We start from the raw sequence: 17899 nt of genomic DNA, 5'->3' as shown, positions 1-17899 counted from the left end.
TAAGATTTGGTTTACTTTTTTTTTTAATAACTTTAAAAATTATTTATTTATTTATTTATTTATGGCTGTGTTGGGTCTTTGTTGCTGCATGTGGGCTTTCTCTAGTTGCTACGAGCAGGGGCTACTCTTCATTGCGTTGGCTTCTCTTGTTGTGGAGCACGGGCTCTAGGCACGCGGGCTTCAGTGGTTGTGTCATGCGGGCTCAGTAGCTGTGGCTCGTGAGGTCTAGAGCGCAGGCTCAGTAGTTGTGGCGCACAGGCTTAGCTGCTCCACGGCATGTGGGTTCTTCCCAGACCAGGGATTGAACATGTGTCCCCTGCATTGGCAGGTGGATTCTTAACCACTGAGCCACCAGGGAAGCCCTGGTTTACTTTTAGTTCACTTTTATTCCTAGGGTTGCAGGCCTTTAGGAGTTCCATTTGAAAGCATGAGGTGCTTACCAGAGTCTGTCTCTCTCTCTCTCCTTTTTTTTTTTTTGGCCATGCGGCTTGCGTGATCTTAATTCCCCAATCAGGGATTGAACCTGCGCCCCCCACAGTGGAAGCGTGGAGTTCTAACTACTGGACCGCCAGGGAAGTCCCAGGAGTCTTTCTTGTCAGGACTTCAAAATCGATTTTTATCTCCCATCCTTCTGAGGCCACAAAACTTCTGTTGGCTGCCACTTTCTGCTTTGTTTCTCTCAGCCTGCACTGTTTGTGAACTGGTGAATGCCTTGAGATAATAAACACGTCATTTTTCTGTACCACTGACAGGATCTTAGCCTCTCAAGCTGTAGCTGTCTTAAAAGCTTGGAACTCTAATTTTTGCCTCCTCAGACCCTCCTCAGACTGCTGACATCTTTGCTCAGATTCTGTGTCACTTAAAAGCGTTTCTTTGTTGCTTAGTCTCTTTGGCTGTACCATCCAAGAACCCACATAGGCTTTGAGGGGAAAACAGCATAGAATGTCAGACTCACCTTAATTACTTTTCCATATATCTCTAATCTGAGATCCTCAAACTGTGACTGTCTTGGTAACTCTCCAGTCCCCAAACAGATTTGTTTTAGTCCAGCCTTTTTAGCTGTTTTCAATGAGAGGGTTTTTTTTTCCCTGCAACAAATTAATCTGGCATTATCCTCCTTTTTTTTTGTTACTGTAAATATTGCTTCAGTGAACATCCTTACACATAAACATTTGTCTATATATCTCCTATTTTCTTAGGGTAGACTTGCCATAATGAAAATTTCTGAGTCAAAGGGTACACCTTTTTAAGGCTTTTGATATATATTGTCAAGTTACTTTCCAAAAAGATTGTATCTATTTACATTGCCACTGTCTGTGTGTGAAGGTGCTTAACCCAAACGGTTAATTATTACTCTCTTATATAATATGCCAAGCTTCATAATAAGCAAGGATAGCTTCAAATGCCTGGAACCAATTGATTTTTACCCTTAAAATCAGAGTCGATAATCCAACATTTGTTGAAGATGGGAGCAGATGTAGTTATTGAAACATGTAATGAGATAGGCATGTTATATATGTTACAAGAAAATATTTTGTTTTGTAGAGGCAGTAGATTAGATTGCTGCCCCAATTCTTGACCTATCGCTACCTGTCTTCTTTGCTATGTGCCTTTTCACTTCAAAGCAGTGTGGTGTACATTGCTGATTCTGAGTTCAGCAATGTGACTTTCTTCGCCCAAAAGAATTGTTAGCAGACACGGTACAAGCAGAGGTGTGAGAAAGCACTTATATACAGTGGGGCCTGTGCTCTTGCTGTTTTGCCACATTCTTGAGAAGGTACACGCCTGCCCAAGTCCGTTGTATCCAGGAGGAGGGTGAGACATATGTAAGAGAACTGCCCCAGCTAAGCCGCCGCAGTCAACTCACAGACGCATAAGCAAACTGACGGAGATCAACCAGGGCAGTCCCCTGCCTGACATACACACATGGGAGTTGTAATAAAAAATGACTGTTACTGTGAGCCTCTGAATTTTGGGGTGGCTTGTGGTGCAGCAATAACCAACTGATAAGAAGGTAGCATTGCATGCATTTTACAGAGGAAAAAACTGGGGCTTAGGTAGGTTCAACATATTTCTAGCTTATATTATCATATTAAGATGTCTCAGTAACCTATGAAATACATCCTATTAATATTATTACCATTTATGGAGAGCAAGCAATTTGCCCAAGGTCACACAGTTAGTAAGTGGTGAGTCAGATGTTGAAGCCGGGCCTCTCTCATTCTAAATTCCACGCATCACCCACCTCATCGTGCTCCTTCTACTAAAGTGGGTATAAAAGGGTGGTGTGACATAGGTAGAGGCATAAGTTAAAAATCTTGCACCCGCAGAGCTTACAACCCAAACGAGAAGACGAAGTGTACAGACACAAAACATTAAAGTATACGGTAATTTTATATCAGTGCCGAAGACTTTCAAGGCCGTGTCTCAAGACCACTTCCTCTCAGCTTCCAACATAGTGATCTACAACTACCTGCTTGACATCTCTTAGATGTCTCAATCGTTCCTCAGACTCAATATGTCCAGAACTGACCTCATCATCTTTCCCTACATAGTCCTCTGCCAGCCTTCCCCATCTCAGTGACTGTCCACACATCCAAGCAATTGCTCAAGCCATTAATACAGATGACAACCTTGGTACCTCCCTCTCCTTTCCTCCCTGTATGCAATCCATCACAACTATTGCCAGTTACCTGCTAAATATCTGTTAAATCTGTTTACTTTTCTCCATCTCCACCGTCTCCATCAACTTGGTCTAAGCCACATCAACCCTTATTTTATTTTATTTTATTTTTTGCGGTATGCGGGCCTCTCATTGTTGTGGCCTCTCCCGTTGCGGAGCACAGGCTCCGGACGCGCAGGCTCAGCGGCCATGGCTCACGGGCCCAGCCGCTCTGCAGCATGTGGGATCTTCCCGGACCGGGGCACGAACCCGTGTTCCCTGCATTGGCAGGTGGACTCGCGACCACTGCGCCACCAGGGAAGCCCCTCTATTTACTTTTTGACGGATATTTGGGTTTTTCTACTTTAGCTATATGAGTAGAGTTGCTGTGAACATTTGTGTACACGTCTTCGTATGGATGTTTGCTTTCTTTTATCTTAATTAAATACCTAGGAGTGAGGGCTTCCTCTTCCTCTTTATATATTCTAAATGCAAGTCCTTTGTCAAATATATGTTTACAAATATTTTCTACCAGTCTGTGACTTGCCTTTTTCATTTTCTTACCAGTATCTTTTGAAGAGCAAAAGTTTTTTGTTTTGTTTTGTGTTTTTTTTTAAGTTTTTTGTTTTGATTAGGTCCAATTTATTAATATTTTTCTTTTAAGGGATATTTTATAGGGTTATCAAGTTATCTATTTTTTCTAGAATTTTGATACTTTGTATCTTTCAAGTTTCTATGGTTTTTAACTTATTGTCATTAAATTGTTCATAACTTTTCCTTATCAACCTTTTAATATCAGTGAAATCTGTATGATGTCGCCTCTCTCATTCATAGTATTGGTAATCTTTTAATGTTTCTTTTTATTCTGCTCAGTCTTGCTAAAGGCTTACAAATTCTCGAAGAATCAGCTTTGGGTTTCATTGATTTTTCTCTATTGTTTTTCTGTTTTCTATTCCTATTTCTACTGCTGTTCTGATCTATCGTTTCCTTTTCATCTGCTTACTCTTGTTTTAATTTTTTTTCTTTTAAGTTTCTCAAGGTAGAAGCTGAAGTCATCAATTTGAAAACTTTTTTTTTTAAAACCTAGGCCTTTAGTGCTATAAATTTCTCTTTAAGTACTGTTAGTGACATCTCACAAGTTTAGATTGTTGGGTTTTTGTTTTCATTCATTCATATTTTCTAATTTCCTTTTTGATCCATGAGTTATTTATAAATGTGTTATTTAGTTTTCAAAAATTGGGGGGGTTTCCAGGTATGTTTTCATCACTGATTTCAGATTTAATTCCACTTTGGTGAGAGAACCTACTTTTAACTTGAATCATTTTAAGTTTATTAAGACTTATTTTATGCACCAAAATATTGTCTGTCTTGGTAAATGGTCTATGTTCATTTGAAAAAAATGAATATTCTACTGTTTGGGGTATTCTTTAAATGTCAGTTAGGTCAAGTTGGTTGTCTTCTATATTTTTACTTACATATTCAGGTCTTCTACATTTTCAGTGATTTTCTCTCTGCTTGTCTTATTAATTATTCAGAGGGAGGTTTGCAATCTCCCAGCCCTGTGTGAGCTCTGGGAACTATTCCCTCTAATCCTTTTAGGTGACTCTTTCTTTGGCCTCTGGGAGTTTCCTCATACACATACACTGATCGATATTCAACCAAAAATTTGAGGGGGACCCTATCCAGAGCTCTAGAACTCTCTCTTTTATTTTATTATTTTTCAAATTGAAGTATAGTTGATTTACAGTGATTCAGGCATATAGCATAGTGACACATATATATATATATTTTCCTTTTTTAGATTTTTTCCATTATAGGTTATTACAAGATATTGAGTATAGTTCCCTGTGCTGTACAGTAGGTCCTTGTTGTTTATCTATTTTATATATAGTAGAGTGTATCTGTTAATCCCAAATTCCCAATTTATCCCTTCCCCCGACTTCCCCTTTGGTAACCATAAGTTTGTTCTGTATGTCTGTGAGTCTATTTCTGTTTTATTTCTTTTTCTTTTTTTTTTTTTCTACGGTACGTGGGCCTCTCACTGTTGTGGCCTCTCCCGTTGCGGAGCACAGGCTCCGGACGCGCAGGCTAAGCGGCCATGGCTTCACGGGCCCAGCCACTCCGCGGCATGTGGGATCTTCCTGGACCGGGGCATGAACCCGTGTGCCCTGCATCGGCAGGCAGACTCTCAACCACTGCGTCACCAGGGAAGCCCTCTGTTTTATAAATAAGTTCATTTGTATCATTTTTTTAAGATTCCACATATAAGTATTAGCATATAATATTTGTCTTTCTCTGTCTGACTTCACGTAGTATGATCATCTCTAGGTCCATCTGTGTTATTGCAAATGGCATCATCTCATTCTTTTTTATGGCTAGAACTCTCTCTTTCTGTTTGAGTTCTCTCCAGTACTCCGCCCTTTGAACTCTGGCTGCTCTGGCTCCCCAAGACTTCCAGCTCTTTTTCTCAACTCAGGACTCTGCCTGGTTTCCTTTTCTTTTGGCCTAGAAACTCTCCATGCAGTAAGCTGGGGAAATTATAAACTCTGCCTCATTTGTTTATTCTCTCTCAGGGATCACTGTGCATCATCAAGCATGCTCGATGTCTTAAAAACCATCGTTTCATATGCTTTGTTCAATTTTATAACTATTTCAGGCTAGAGGATAAATCTGGTCCCTGTTACTCTATTTGGGCTGGAGCAGAAATCCTGCCATCAACTCTTGACTTCATGACTTCTTCCACTCTTTCCTACTCTGACCCATTCTCTGCCCAGCAACTATCTTTTCTCTTTTAAAAATCTAATTACATCGCTTCCTAGCTTAACAATCTTCAATGGCTTCCACTGCTCTAGACCAGAGACCAAAACCTCGAGCACAGCTCACACAGCACTGCACAGTACGTTTCATGCTCACCTTTTCAGCCTTATTTAGCCCCACATCTTCCTCTTGCTCTTTGACCTCTAGCCTCACTACTGTGGTCCCTGGTGCCTCAGGGTCTTTGCACATGCTATTTCTTCTGCCTGAAATGCTCTTCCCATCTCTCTCTCACCTCTAGTTAGATAACTCTCACATCTTCCTCAAAGAAGCCCTCCATGATTTCTCAAGCCAGAGTATGTTTTCCTGCCATCCTTTCCCTGAACTCACAGTTCTTTTATTCTACCTCACGTTTTCACTGGTTTTATTATATACTTGCATGCTTATTTAATCAACATGAGGCTTCTTTGCTAGATTTTAAGCTCCAGGACATTGCAGATAGTGTCCGTGTTGTTCTTCATTGCAGCTACAGGATCTGGGACAGGGCTTCACACAGAGTGATGAGTTAGTGAATAAAGGAGGGAAAGTACAGCAGATGCTGTCATTGCCAACCCACATCCCCTCAACCTTCCCCACTCCCTTGTATAATGATGGTTTCTTGAGGAACACCCCTGGGATTCTCCCTCTGAGGGCTTTCTCCATGAGTGCAGGGAAGGAAGTTCTGAGACTCCTAGAAACAGCTCCTGCAAAATGGATAGTAGGTGAAGGATAAAAGCCTCCATTCCTACCCCACTCAGGGAAGATGACAGTGAGGTGGGGTCTGTGCAGTCTCCAGAGCTCCCCAGTGGGACTGAGACACTGATTCCCACAGTGGTGGTATTAATTCCCCCTATATTAGCTTCCTTCCCTTCCTGTATCACTTCTCCAGCCCTTGGCTGGAGCTTCCTGGTACCGCCTCTCAAACTACTTTCTCTCAAATTCTTGTTTTGGGGGAACCCAACTTAAGAGAATGATACAACAAATGAAAGTCATAGAGGAGTGAGAGACTCCTGTAGGTGCGGATGATCCAGATGGTATATGCAGCATCTGGTGTGTTCACTGGGTTTTGGAAGTCTGGCATCGGAGGAGGAACAAGGGGCGAGCTCTATGTGCAAACTCCAAGGGCAGGTGCGGGAAGTGAGCAGCCTGTATCGGATTTCCTTCTCTGCCCCAGGAATGGAATGACTTTTCTGTTCCAACAAGCTATCTTTGTTTTGTTTTAAGAATTCTCCTCTCTCATCCTCAGGAATCTCATCTTCATCTCCTCTCTCCTTTCTCTTCTGAACTGATGAATCGTCATATGCCAGTGAGATCATTTGCTCTTTAGGCCACACTGCTGACGCCAGCCTTATTACTACTGCTTTTACAAAATGTCTGTTTCACAAGCCGGGATTAAGTTCTTGACAGAGGAACGAAATATGGGACAGAGCGCGTTCAAGAGCCTGGTCTTCATCCCCCGAAACTCAGGCCAAGGGCTGGCGATTTCTCCTGTGACGGCAATCTAACGAGAGCAGGACAAACAGAGGGTTTCTTTTTCCTCCAGAATGATTTAGAATGTCTTTCAAATGATTGCCCCCTTCTAGCCTGGCTATGAATCAGGTAGATTCAATCAGACTAGAAGAGTTTTTCCAAAATTAAAGGAAGCAAAGCCAGCAAGCCTTCAACCTTGTCTTTGATGAATGTAAGACAACTCTAAGACATTTGGCTCAAAAGCCTTCTCTGAGGTTATGCAGTCTGAAAATACACATTGAAGATCCCCCCCAAACACTGATAAATACCCGCAAATGATATATTGCCCAGAGTGTTTGCTGAATGAAGGAAATTGTTGAAGGATGGTGTTCCCCATGTAGAATTAGAGACCCAGAGCTCCTCTTAGCTTCAGTGGGAGACTCCCAGCAGTGAGCAGTGGTGTTGCACGTCGCGTCTGCGTGAAAGTCGACTTGCCTATAGCTGGGCCTCCACAAACCAACTGCCGCCCTCATCAGCAGACATTCTCTTGCTAGAATTTGTGTGTGGTGCACAGTGGATTGTTTAGGTAGTTTGAAAAAACAAAAAATAGAGTCTCCTTGGGCGACTAAGCAACTGAGCTCATCTGGGCCATCCCAGGCAGAGACGTTATCCATCTTGCTGTCTCTCTGAGATTTCACCTGGATATAGTGCATTCTCTAGTCATGCTGCCTCTGGACAGTCAACCAAACAATGGTGAAGGCTGATGGAGATACACAGAAGAAACTAAGTCAGGGACTACTGACAACTCTGGAGTCTTGTGAAGGGCTGGCTCATTCAGAGGTTTCAATAGGTAGAGTCGATGGTAGGTGAAGTTGGTCATTCTTGCAGAATGAAAAGACACTCGGGGAGAAGTGAGATGGACCACAGGAAGAAAAAAATTAAAGATGAACACTTTCATTAATGGATCCTCCCCCCCGCTCTCTTTGCCTGTTCTCCTTAAGCACCTTGGGTTGGAACTCCCAGCCCCCAACCTTGAAGGGCCAGCTGGAAAGGTACCTCCTTACTGGTTAATAGTTAACATGTACTGAACACTTAACCATATGACAGACATTGGCCAATAGCTTCACAGCCTTATTCTATCTGATTTTCATGCAGCCATGTAAAAAGATAAAGAAAAATGTCTTAAAATCTGGCAAGAGAATTCCTCTTATGAGAGGGACTGTCTTTTGAAAAGCAACTACATGAGGTGCTTGGTGAGGGTAGCAGATACAGAAGTCTGCATTCATCAGGATCTCACTCTGCCCTCACTCCAACCCCCTTCCACCAGGCTGCCCACACTGGAGATGGAGAAATACAAACTCCATCTCCCAGACTCTTTGCAACAAGGGATCCCTGGGACCAAGACTCCACCAAACAGATGCACCCTATAAAACGTGGAAGAAGAAAGAGAACGTCATGAGGTGGTACCCCTGCCGGGGGAAATGGTGGCAGAGGACGGTGGTTTCTCTGTAGCTGGCAGAGTCAGTGGTATTTTCCATCCCATGGCACAGCAGCATGATCCCAGAGGTGGGGAGGCAGCTGCTTCCTCGGCAGTTCGGTTCTCAGACATTGCGGGAATTGTTCCTAGAAAACCAGTCTAGAGTCTGTTCCTCATCCATCCCAGTGAATCTCTGAGTCACGTAATATTCCTTAATAAATCCCATTCTGTGTCCTCTTAAGGGCTGCAGAGAAACATTTATATTCCCCTCCCTACTTCACTACTTTGGCTGAGACGGAACCCCCAGCCACATTCCTGTTCCCTGTCTCTACCCACCTCCTCCAGGGGAAGAGAAGTTGCTAATCGGATGGGTCAGAGCCTGACATTCACTGAGACATTTCATGTAGTGAAAATGCATGTCCATGAATCCTTTCCTGCTGTAAGAAACAGCTGTGGTGTGTAAGCATATGCACATATATGAGAACACATCTCCAGTATAAATTCCTAGCAGGGGGATTTCTGAGTCAAGAGGTAAGGGTATTTAAATTTTTAAATTTTGATAGCTATTTCTGAATTGTCCTCCAAAAAGTCTGCACTTCATGGCAGCCTACCCAATATCCATTCTCCCTTACTCCCTTAATAATCAAAAAGCTACATTTGGGGGCCTCCCTTGTAGATGGGGTGGCCAGTGAGATGGAAGCAGAAGTTTTGAGTGAGACTTCCAGGAAAGTCCTTTTTGCTCCCAGTCCTTTTTCCTCTTCCAAATGGTCTCTGTTGTGATGGCAGGAGCTGCAGCAGCCTTCTTGTAACCTTGAGGATGGACACCGTGCACTAAGGAGGGGGGAGCAGGGAGGCCAAATGAGTCTGGGTCCTTGAAAGCCCTGTTAGAGCTTTCAAACAGCTCTGGGCTGTTTCTCAGACCTGAGCAAACAAAGTCTTAATTGTTCTAAGCTACTGCAGGCAGCCCTCTGTTGCTAATGGCCCAAAGCAGTCCCTGACTTATTCACACTGATTTATATTCTCATCTGTAGTGTGTGACAGCACCTTTTCCCTCATACCCTCGCCATCTACTAGGTATTACAACATACCCTATTTTTTTAGCATTTAATTAATTTTTTATTGAGGTATAACTGACATACAACATTGTATTAGTTTCATGTGTACAACATAATGATTCAATATTTGTATATATTGTGAAATGACCACTACAATAAGTCTAGTTAATATGCCTATACATAGTTACAGAATTTTTTTTCTTATGGTGAGAATTTTTAAGACCCGTCTTAGCAACTTTCAAATATGCAATACAGTATTATTTGCTAATCACCATGCTGTACATTACAGCCTCATGACTTATTTATTTTATAACTGAAAGTTTGTACCTTTTGACTCTATACACCCCTTTTGCCCACCTCCCACGCCCTAGCCTCTGGCAACCACCAATCTGTTCTCTGTGTCTATGAACTTGGTTTTTTTTTGGGGGGGGGGCGTCCTAGATTCCACATATAAATTAGGTCATACAGTATTTGTCTTTCTCTGTCTCGCTTACTTCACTTAGCCAATGTTCCCTGTTTTTAACCTCTAAGTTTCCAGCAAAATTATCCTCCAAGAAATTCAGGACATCGGGTGGGAGAACGTGAAGTAAACCACTGAGTTGGAGATTTCAGAAGCAGCCATGTTCAGGGGGTAACTGCAGCTATTTGCATAAATGAGCCAACAGAGGAAGACAAGCAAATGACCCAGGACCGTCCTGTAGCAGGTGGGGCAGCCAGTTTGCCAGATTCTCAGCTGGGTATTCCCCACGTATGTCTACCAAAGGCACTGTTTTTTCTTTGTAACTGTGAGCATTTGCCACTAAAGGATGTGTCTTCTCTCTCACATTCAGAGTGAAATCTTCTTCTGGAAGCATGAGCAGGACAATTAAAATAACAGTCATTGGCAGGAGCAAAAGGAAAAAGGCAGTGTTGGGGGAGAGGAGATGAAAGAATGGGATGATTTTGAATTATACAAATTTTACATCTTCCTCCAAAACTTAAAGTTTATTTAAGGCAATCGTTTGAGCTTCAGTTTCAGGAAATTAATGTGTCTTTTATAATTATCCTGCTTCCTAGGTAGCACCTAATTATCTATAGAAGTCAGTGTGTTGTGGGGGAGACTCCCCAAAGCTGTGATTATACCTCCTGCTTATCTGCGGGGAGCGCCCCCTGTGGGAGGAGAAGTGGAATGTCCCCATGGCAAACAGGCTTGGAGAGCCCAAATACTAGCAAAATGTCTTAACGTGCCATCAGTGAGCTGGGCAAATATAACCTAAAAACATACACTAGGGGAGGTTTACAAAAATTATATTTCCTCAAAAGTAATTATTAAAATTTTAAAAACATTTTTTTAATGAATGGTTAATTTTTTTTTTTTAACATATATGTTTATTTATTTATTTATTTTTGGCTGCATTGGGTCTTCCTTGCTGTGCATGGGCTTTTTCTCTAGTTGCAGAGAGCAGGGGCCACTCTTCATTGTGGTGCACGGGCCTCTCATTGCGGTGGCCTCTCTTGTGAGCACAGGCTCTAGGTGCGCAGGTTCAGTAGTTGTGGCTCACAGGCCCCAGAGTGCAGGCTCAGCAGTTGTGGTGCACAGGCCCAGTTGCTTTGCGGCATGTGGAATCGTCCCGGACCAAGGCACAAACATGTGTCTCCCTGCATTGGCAGGTGGATTCTTAACCCCTGCGCCACCAGGGAAGTCCTAAAAGCATATTTTTACAGCCATTGAAAACCTCATTCGGCTTCCATAGCCAGAGAAACCAGCCCGGGATTAACGGCTGGGTAGAAGAGCTCTTGTTCTCTGCCTCTTCTCTTAATCCAGCTCTCCGGGGCCTTGCCCTGGCCTTGTTTTCTGATCTGGGCACAGATTCCATTGAGATTATTTGGCTTCCTGTTTAGCCATTTGCTTTGAGCGTGCAGATTCCTTTTAAAGATCCTAATACGGTAGATGCATGGGTTTCAAACTGAGTACAGTAGAGCTATAACAGGTGGCTAGAGTTTCTCCCTTAATTTAACCAATATGTATTTTTTTTAGTCATATTTTTGGGCACCACCCTGAATCAGGACAGTAGAGGCAAGGTTGGAAGAAGATGAGGGGGAGGATAAACATGGCAGGAATTTACACAACTTGGTGGTGAGGAGAGAGAAGGTGAAAGTGACTTGGAGGTTTCAGGGCCCCAGAGAGTATGGAGAGGCTGGGATGGAGTCACACCAAGCTGGGTTCCATCTCCCTCCATTTGCTAGCTACTTGCCCCTGGGCAAAATGTTTACTGATTCTTAGCCTTTCTCATCTATAAACTGGGGACAAATATAATCTACTAGGAAACCATAAACAAGACAAAAAGACAACCCTCAGAAAGGGAGAAAATATTTGCAAATGAAACAACTGACAAAGGATTAATCTCCAAAATATACAAGCAGCACATGCAGCTCAATATCAAAAAAACAAACAACCCAATCCAAAAATGAGCAGAATATCTAAACAGACATTTCTCCAAAGAAGATACAGATGGCCAACAAACACATGAAAAGATGCTCAGCATCACTAATCATTAGAGAAAAGCAAATCAAAACCACAATGATGTGTCACCTCACAGCAGTCAGAATGGCCATCATCAAAAAATCTAGAAACAATAAATGCTGGAGAGGGTGTGGAGAAAAGGGAACCCTCCTGAACTGTTAGTGGGAATGTAAATTGATACAGCCACTATGGAGAACAGTATGGAGGTTCCTTAAAAAACTAAAAATAGAATTACCATATGATCCAGCAATCCCACTACTGGGCATATACCCAGAGAAAACCATAATTCAAAAAGACACATGCACCCCAATGTTCATTGCAGCACTATTTACAATAGCCAGGACATGGAAGCAACCTATGTGTCCATCAACAGATGAATGGATAAAGAAGATGTGGTACATATATATACAATGGAATATTACTCAGCCATAAAAAGGAATGAAATTGAGTTATTTGTAATGACAGACCTAGAGTCTGTCATACAGAGTGAAGTAAGTCAGAAAGAGAACAACAAATGCTAACTCATATATATGGAATCTAAAAAAACGGTACTGGGATTTCCCTGGTGGCAGAGCGGTTGGGAATCCGCCTGCCAATGCAGGAGACATGGGTTCGATCCCCAGTCTGGGAAGATCCCACATGCCGCAGAGCAACTAAGCCCATGCACCACAACTACTGAGCCTGTGCTCTAGAGCCTGCGAGCCACAACTACTGAGCCTGTGTGCCACAACTACTGAAGCCCGTGCACCTAGAGCCTGTGCTCAGCAACAAGAGAAGCCACCACAGTGAGAAGACTGTGCACTGCAACAGAGTAGCCCCATTCGCTGCAACTAGAGAAAGCCTGTGCGTAGCAACGAAGACCCAATGCAGCCACCCCACAAAAATAAATAAATAAATAAATTTATTTAAAAAAATAACGGTACTGATGAACATAGTGGTAGGGCAGGAATAAGGACGCAGACGTAGAGAACGGACTTGAGGACACAGGGGGAGGGGAAGCTGGGACGAAGTGAGAGAGTGGCATGGACATATATACACTACCAAATGTAAAATAGATAGCTAGTGGGAAGCAGCTGCATAGCACAGGGAGATCAGCTCAATGCTTTGTGACGACCTAGAGGGGTGGGATAGGGAGGGTGGGAGGGAGACACAAGAGGGAGGGGATATGGGGATATATGTATACATATAGGTGACTAACACAACATTGTAAAGCAATTATAATCCAATAAAGATGTGAAAAAAATAATCTACTGCATGAGGTTGTTGTGAGGATTAAATGAGATCATTTCCATCTAAAGCCAAGCACATAATAGGTACTGAACAGCTGGTATCTCTGATTATCATTATGGTAGCCAGCCTCCAAGAGGGTCTTCAAAGATCCTTGTCGCTTGGTATTTGTACCCTTGCATAGTCCCTTTCCACATGAATCAGTGTCAACCTATGTGACCAATAGAATACACAGACGGGACATGGTATGAGGCCTCTGAGGCTAGGTCACAAAAGGTATTCTTCTGCCTTGGTCTCTTCTCAGCTTCTGCCTTGGTCTCTTAAATCATTTGCTCTGGGGAAGCAAACTGCCTGGCCACGGGGACACTCAAGAGGCCGTATTGACAGGTCCACATGGAGAAGAACAAACTTTCCAGCCACGTGAACCAGCCCTCTTGGAAGCAGATCCTCCCGTCTCTGTCAGCTTTCAGTTGACTGCAGTCTCAGCCAACATCTGATTGCAACTTTATGAGAGACCCTGAACCAGAACCAATGAGCCAAGTCATTGCCAGATTCTGGCCCCAAAGAAACTGTGAGATATAATAAATGATTATTGTTGCTTTAAGCCAGTACGTTTTGGGATTTGTTATGCAGTGTTAGACAAGTGTAATACAAGGATATTATTTATCTAATGTTACATAACCGTATTCCAAAACATAGCGGCTTGAAAATCACAAAACTCATGTATTTATTATTGTAATTTCCGTGGGTCAAAAATTTAAACAAGGCAGCAGGGACAGCTTATCTCTGTTCTGTGATGTCTGGGGTATCAGCTGAGGTAGCTTGAAGGCTGGAATCACCTTAGGGCTCATTCACTCACATATCTGACAATTGCTACTGGTTGTCAGCTGAAGGCCTGCCTGGGGCCGTTGCCTGGTACACCCATTGTTATGGAATGAATTGTGTCCCCCCCCCCCAAATTCATATGTTGTAGTCCTAACCTCCAGTACCTCAGAATGTGACTGTATTTAGAGATAGGGACTTTAAGAGGTAATTAAGCTCAAATGAGGCCATTTAGAGTGGGCCCTAATCCAATCTGATGGACTTGTGTCCTAACAAGAGAGGAAGAGACACCAAGGACGCTTGTGCACAGAGTAAAGGCCATGGGATCACACACAGAGAGGGTGGCCATCGGCAAGCCAAGGAGAGAGGCCTCGGGAGAGAAACCAAACCTGCCAGCACCTTGGTGTTGGACTTCGATCCTCCAGGAATGTGAGAAAATAAATTTCTTTTGTTTAAGCCACCCAGTCTGTGGCAGCCCTAGCAAACGAATGTGCCCATGCATGTCCTTTCCATGTGGCCTGAACTTCCTCATGACATGGCAGCTATGTTCCAAAGGCTACCAGAGAGACAGAGACAGAGGTGTAGATGCTGTCTTTTTTAAGACCTAGTTTCAGAAATCACATCGTATTGCTTCTGACATATTTTATTCATTAGCAGTGAGTCATTATATTATGCCACTAAGTGAATCACTAAGTTATTCAAGGGAAAAATAATTCAACTTCATCTTTTGAAAGAAGGAGGGTAAAATAATTTGCAGATCTATTTAAAATCATTACCATCATCGTCATGTTCATCACATAGACTTTAAGATGCTGTCAGGTAAGCCGGGTAGAAATAGGCCCCAAGCAACTTGATCGGAAGTGTGGATCTGGAACTCAGGACTAGAGATGTGGATTTGGGAGTCATCCACATATAGAAATAGAAAGGGAATGTGACCCCAGAGGAAGGGAGAGGACTCAGTCATGAGGAATGCCAAACCCAGCTTGGTGCTGCATAAATACTTGATTTATTGAAAGTACTGGTTAAGGCTTCACAAAGACAGCTACTCAGCCCACCTTGGGTATTTACTACAAAGGAAAGTACTTGTTTTCTCCCAGTCTGTCAAAGCTTCCTACCAGCAACTAAAGCACTGCCTAATGCTCCACAACCAGAATAGTTTTTAAAACATGATTGGCTCATAAAATGAAACATCATCCTTGTCTGCAAACTGGGTCCTAGGGGACCCACAGGCTATGTCCTTTGGGATCTTAACCAGAAGACTGCTTTGTCCAGAACTCAATCCCTTCCCACCTTTAGTAATGGGCTGCTTTCTTGGGCTGCTCGGTACCTCCTTCCATCGGCTGACCACTGCTGGCTTTCTTGTAGAGCAGGGTTCCCCAAGCCCTGGGCCTCGGACCCAGGACGGGTCCGCGGCCTGTCAAGACCCGGGCCGCACAGCAGGAGGTGACCGGCGGGCAAGGGAGCAAAGCATCACTCGCTGTACCGTGTGAACCATCCCCACCTCCGCCGCCCCCCCCCCACCCCGGCTCCATCCGTGGAAAAAGTGTCTTCCGCGAAACTGGTCCCTGGTGCCAAAAAGGTTGGGGACCGCTGTTGTAGAGAACCGTGAACTCAACCTAGGAGCTTTTTTTAAAACTAAATACGACTTAAATTTGAACCCTAAATTTAAAATACATGTTCATTGCGGGGGTGGGGGAGAAATATATATATATATAGGTAATTAATAAGATGAAAATAAAAATCACCTATAATCTCACTACACAGGGCATGTGCTGACATCCTTCTGGACTCTTTTGCACAAATACACTCTTTTTAAAAAGGGGTCACTTTGAATGTTTTGGTGCTTTTTAAAAATTAAATATGATATAATATGAAATATCTTCCAAGTGTTAAGTGAATATTATTTTGCAACATTCTTTTAATAATTTCCCAGATGGCCCATGATGTTATTTAATCAATCCTGTATGGCTAAGGACCTAAGTAATGTCCATGGTTTGTTTTTTTTATTTATTTGTTTGTTTCTTTTTAAAAACTTTTAATTTTGAAATAATTATAGATTCATAAGAAGTTGCAAAGATAGTAGAGAGAGGTTCCTTGGAACCTTTCATCCAGTTTCCCCCAATGGTTACATTTTACATAATTATAGTACAGTATCCAAACCAGGTGTTTGACATTGGTATAAAGTTGTGTATGGTTCTGTGTCATTTTATCACATGTGTAGATTTGTGTAACCACCACCACAATCAAGTACCTGAAAGATCTCCCTCCTGCTACCCTTACATAGTCACACTCACCACTTCCCCCTCTACCCCATCCCTAACTCCTGACATCTCTACAGTTTCTAATCTGTTCTCCATCTCTACAGTTTTATCTGTTCTCCATCTCTACAGTTTTATCATTTCAAGAATGTCATATAAATGGAATCATATATATGTAACCTTTTGCGATTGACATCTTTTCACTCAACATAATGCCTTTGATATCCATCCAAGTTGTTGCCTGTATCAATTGTCCATTCCTTTGTAGTACTGAATAGTATTCTATGGTATGGATCCACTACGGTTTGTTTAACCATTCATCTGTTGAGGGACATTTTGTTTGTTTCCAGTTTTGGGGTATTACAAATAAAGCAGCTGTGAACAACTGGTACAAGTTTTTGTGTGAGTTTTCATTTCTCCGGGATAAATGCCCAGGAGTGTGATTGATGAGTCATATGGTAAGTGCATGTTTTTTTTTTTTAAGAAACTACCAAACTATTTCCACCAGCCATGTATGAGAGATAGAGTTCTCTGCATACTCACCAGCATTTGATATTGACATTATTTTTTAATTTAGTTCTCATCATGGTATTAATTTGCATTTCCCTAAGGGCTAGTGATGTTGAGCATCTTTTCATTTTTTATGTATTTATTTGCCATATATATATATATATATATTCAGTAAAATGTCTATTAATGTCTTTTGCTAATTTTTTTATTTATGGTCCAGGATAGAGTTTATTTTAATATATATACTGTGGGTGTTTGAAAAAAATGTGTATTCTTTTGTTGTTTAATGGAGTGTTATGTTATATCAATTAGATCCTGTTGGGTTTTGGTGTTGTTGAGCTTTTCTGTATCCTTGCTGACTATTTGCTTAGTTGTTCTATCAGTTGTTGAGAGAAGGATGTTGAAGTCTCCAACTGTAATTACAGGTTTGTCTATTTCTACTTTTAGTTCCATCAGTATTTGATTCATTTATTTTGAGGCTCTATTGTCAGGTACATTCACATTTAGGATTATTATGTCTTGTTGGTGAATTGACCCTTTTGTCATTACATAATATCCTTTCTTATCCCTGATGATCTTCCTTGCTCTTGATTCTACTTTGAAATTAATATAGCCACTCCAGCCTTATAACTTATTATCATTATAAACAACACTGTTCAGCCTTTGCACTCAACTACATTTATTAGAATTTCTTGGTTAGAGGTCTGTATGTTTTTAAAGGCTTTTGACTGTATTGTCAAATTGCCCTGCATAAATTTACGAACTTTTACTGCCTCACCACTTGGGCATTATCATTTAAAATAATTATAAATGAAATACAGGGTTTTCCCAATTCGAGAGACAGAAGTGTTATCTCATAGATCAGCGGAGGTGCAGGTAGTCATAGTTGGTACACATCTAAATGAATAAAATTTTCATCTATACTAGCAAAAAGTCAAGAGGTCTAAAATTCATAAATGAAGAAGTAGGGAGATATATATATTGATATATATGTCGATATATATATATCTCGACAGTCGGCAGTAAATTCCAAATGCAGCAGCCATAAGACTTGGGAATATTGCCCTTAAGGAGCAGGTCGGTCCTGGTGGGATAGAGTGGGGCTGAGGGATTGGAGCAGAGGAATGGTACTTTTGTACGTAA

At 42.0% G+C, this 17899-nt stretch overlaps 1 protein-coding gene across 1 annotated transcript in view; it reads left to right on the top strand.

The window, feature by feature from the left end:
- Window positions 1–8624, top strand: part of GASK1A (golgi associated kinase 1A) — a gene marked incomplete at its 5' end in the record, with an annotated part of 71632 nt that extends 63008 nt beyond the window's left edge. Inside the window, one exon of the transcript XR_013829990.1 lies at window positions 6702–8624. The remainder of the gene's footprint in view (window positions 1–6701) is intronic.
- Window positions 8625–17899: the final 9275 nt, after the last annotated feature.

The sequence above is a fragment of the Stenella coeruleoalba genome (genome assembly GCF_951394435.1).
Source record: "Stenella coeruleoalba genome assembly, chromosome: 10".
Taxonomy (NCBI): Eukaryota; Metazoa; Chordata; class Mammalia; order Artiodactyla; family Delphinidae; genus Stenella; species Stenella coeruleoalba.
Note: the sequence above shows the minus strand (reverse complement) of the source record. Positions and strands in the feature narration are given on the sequence as shown.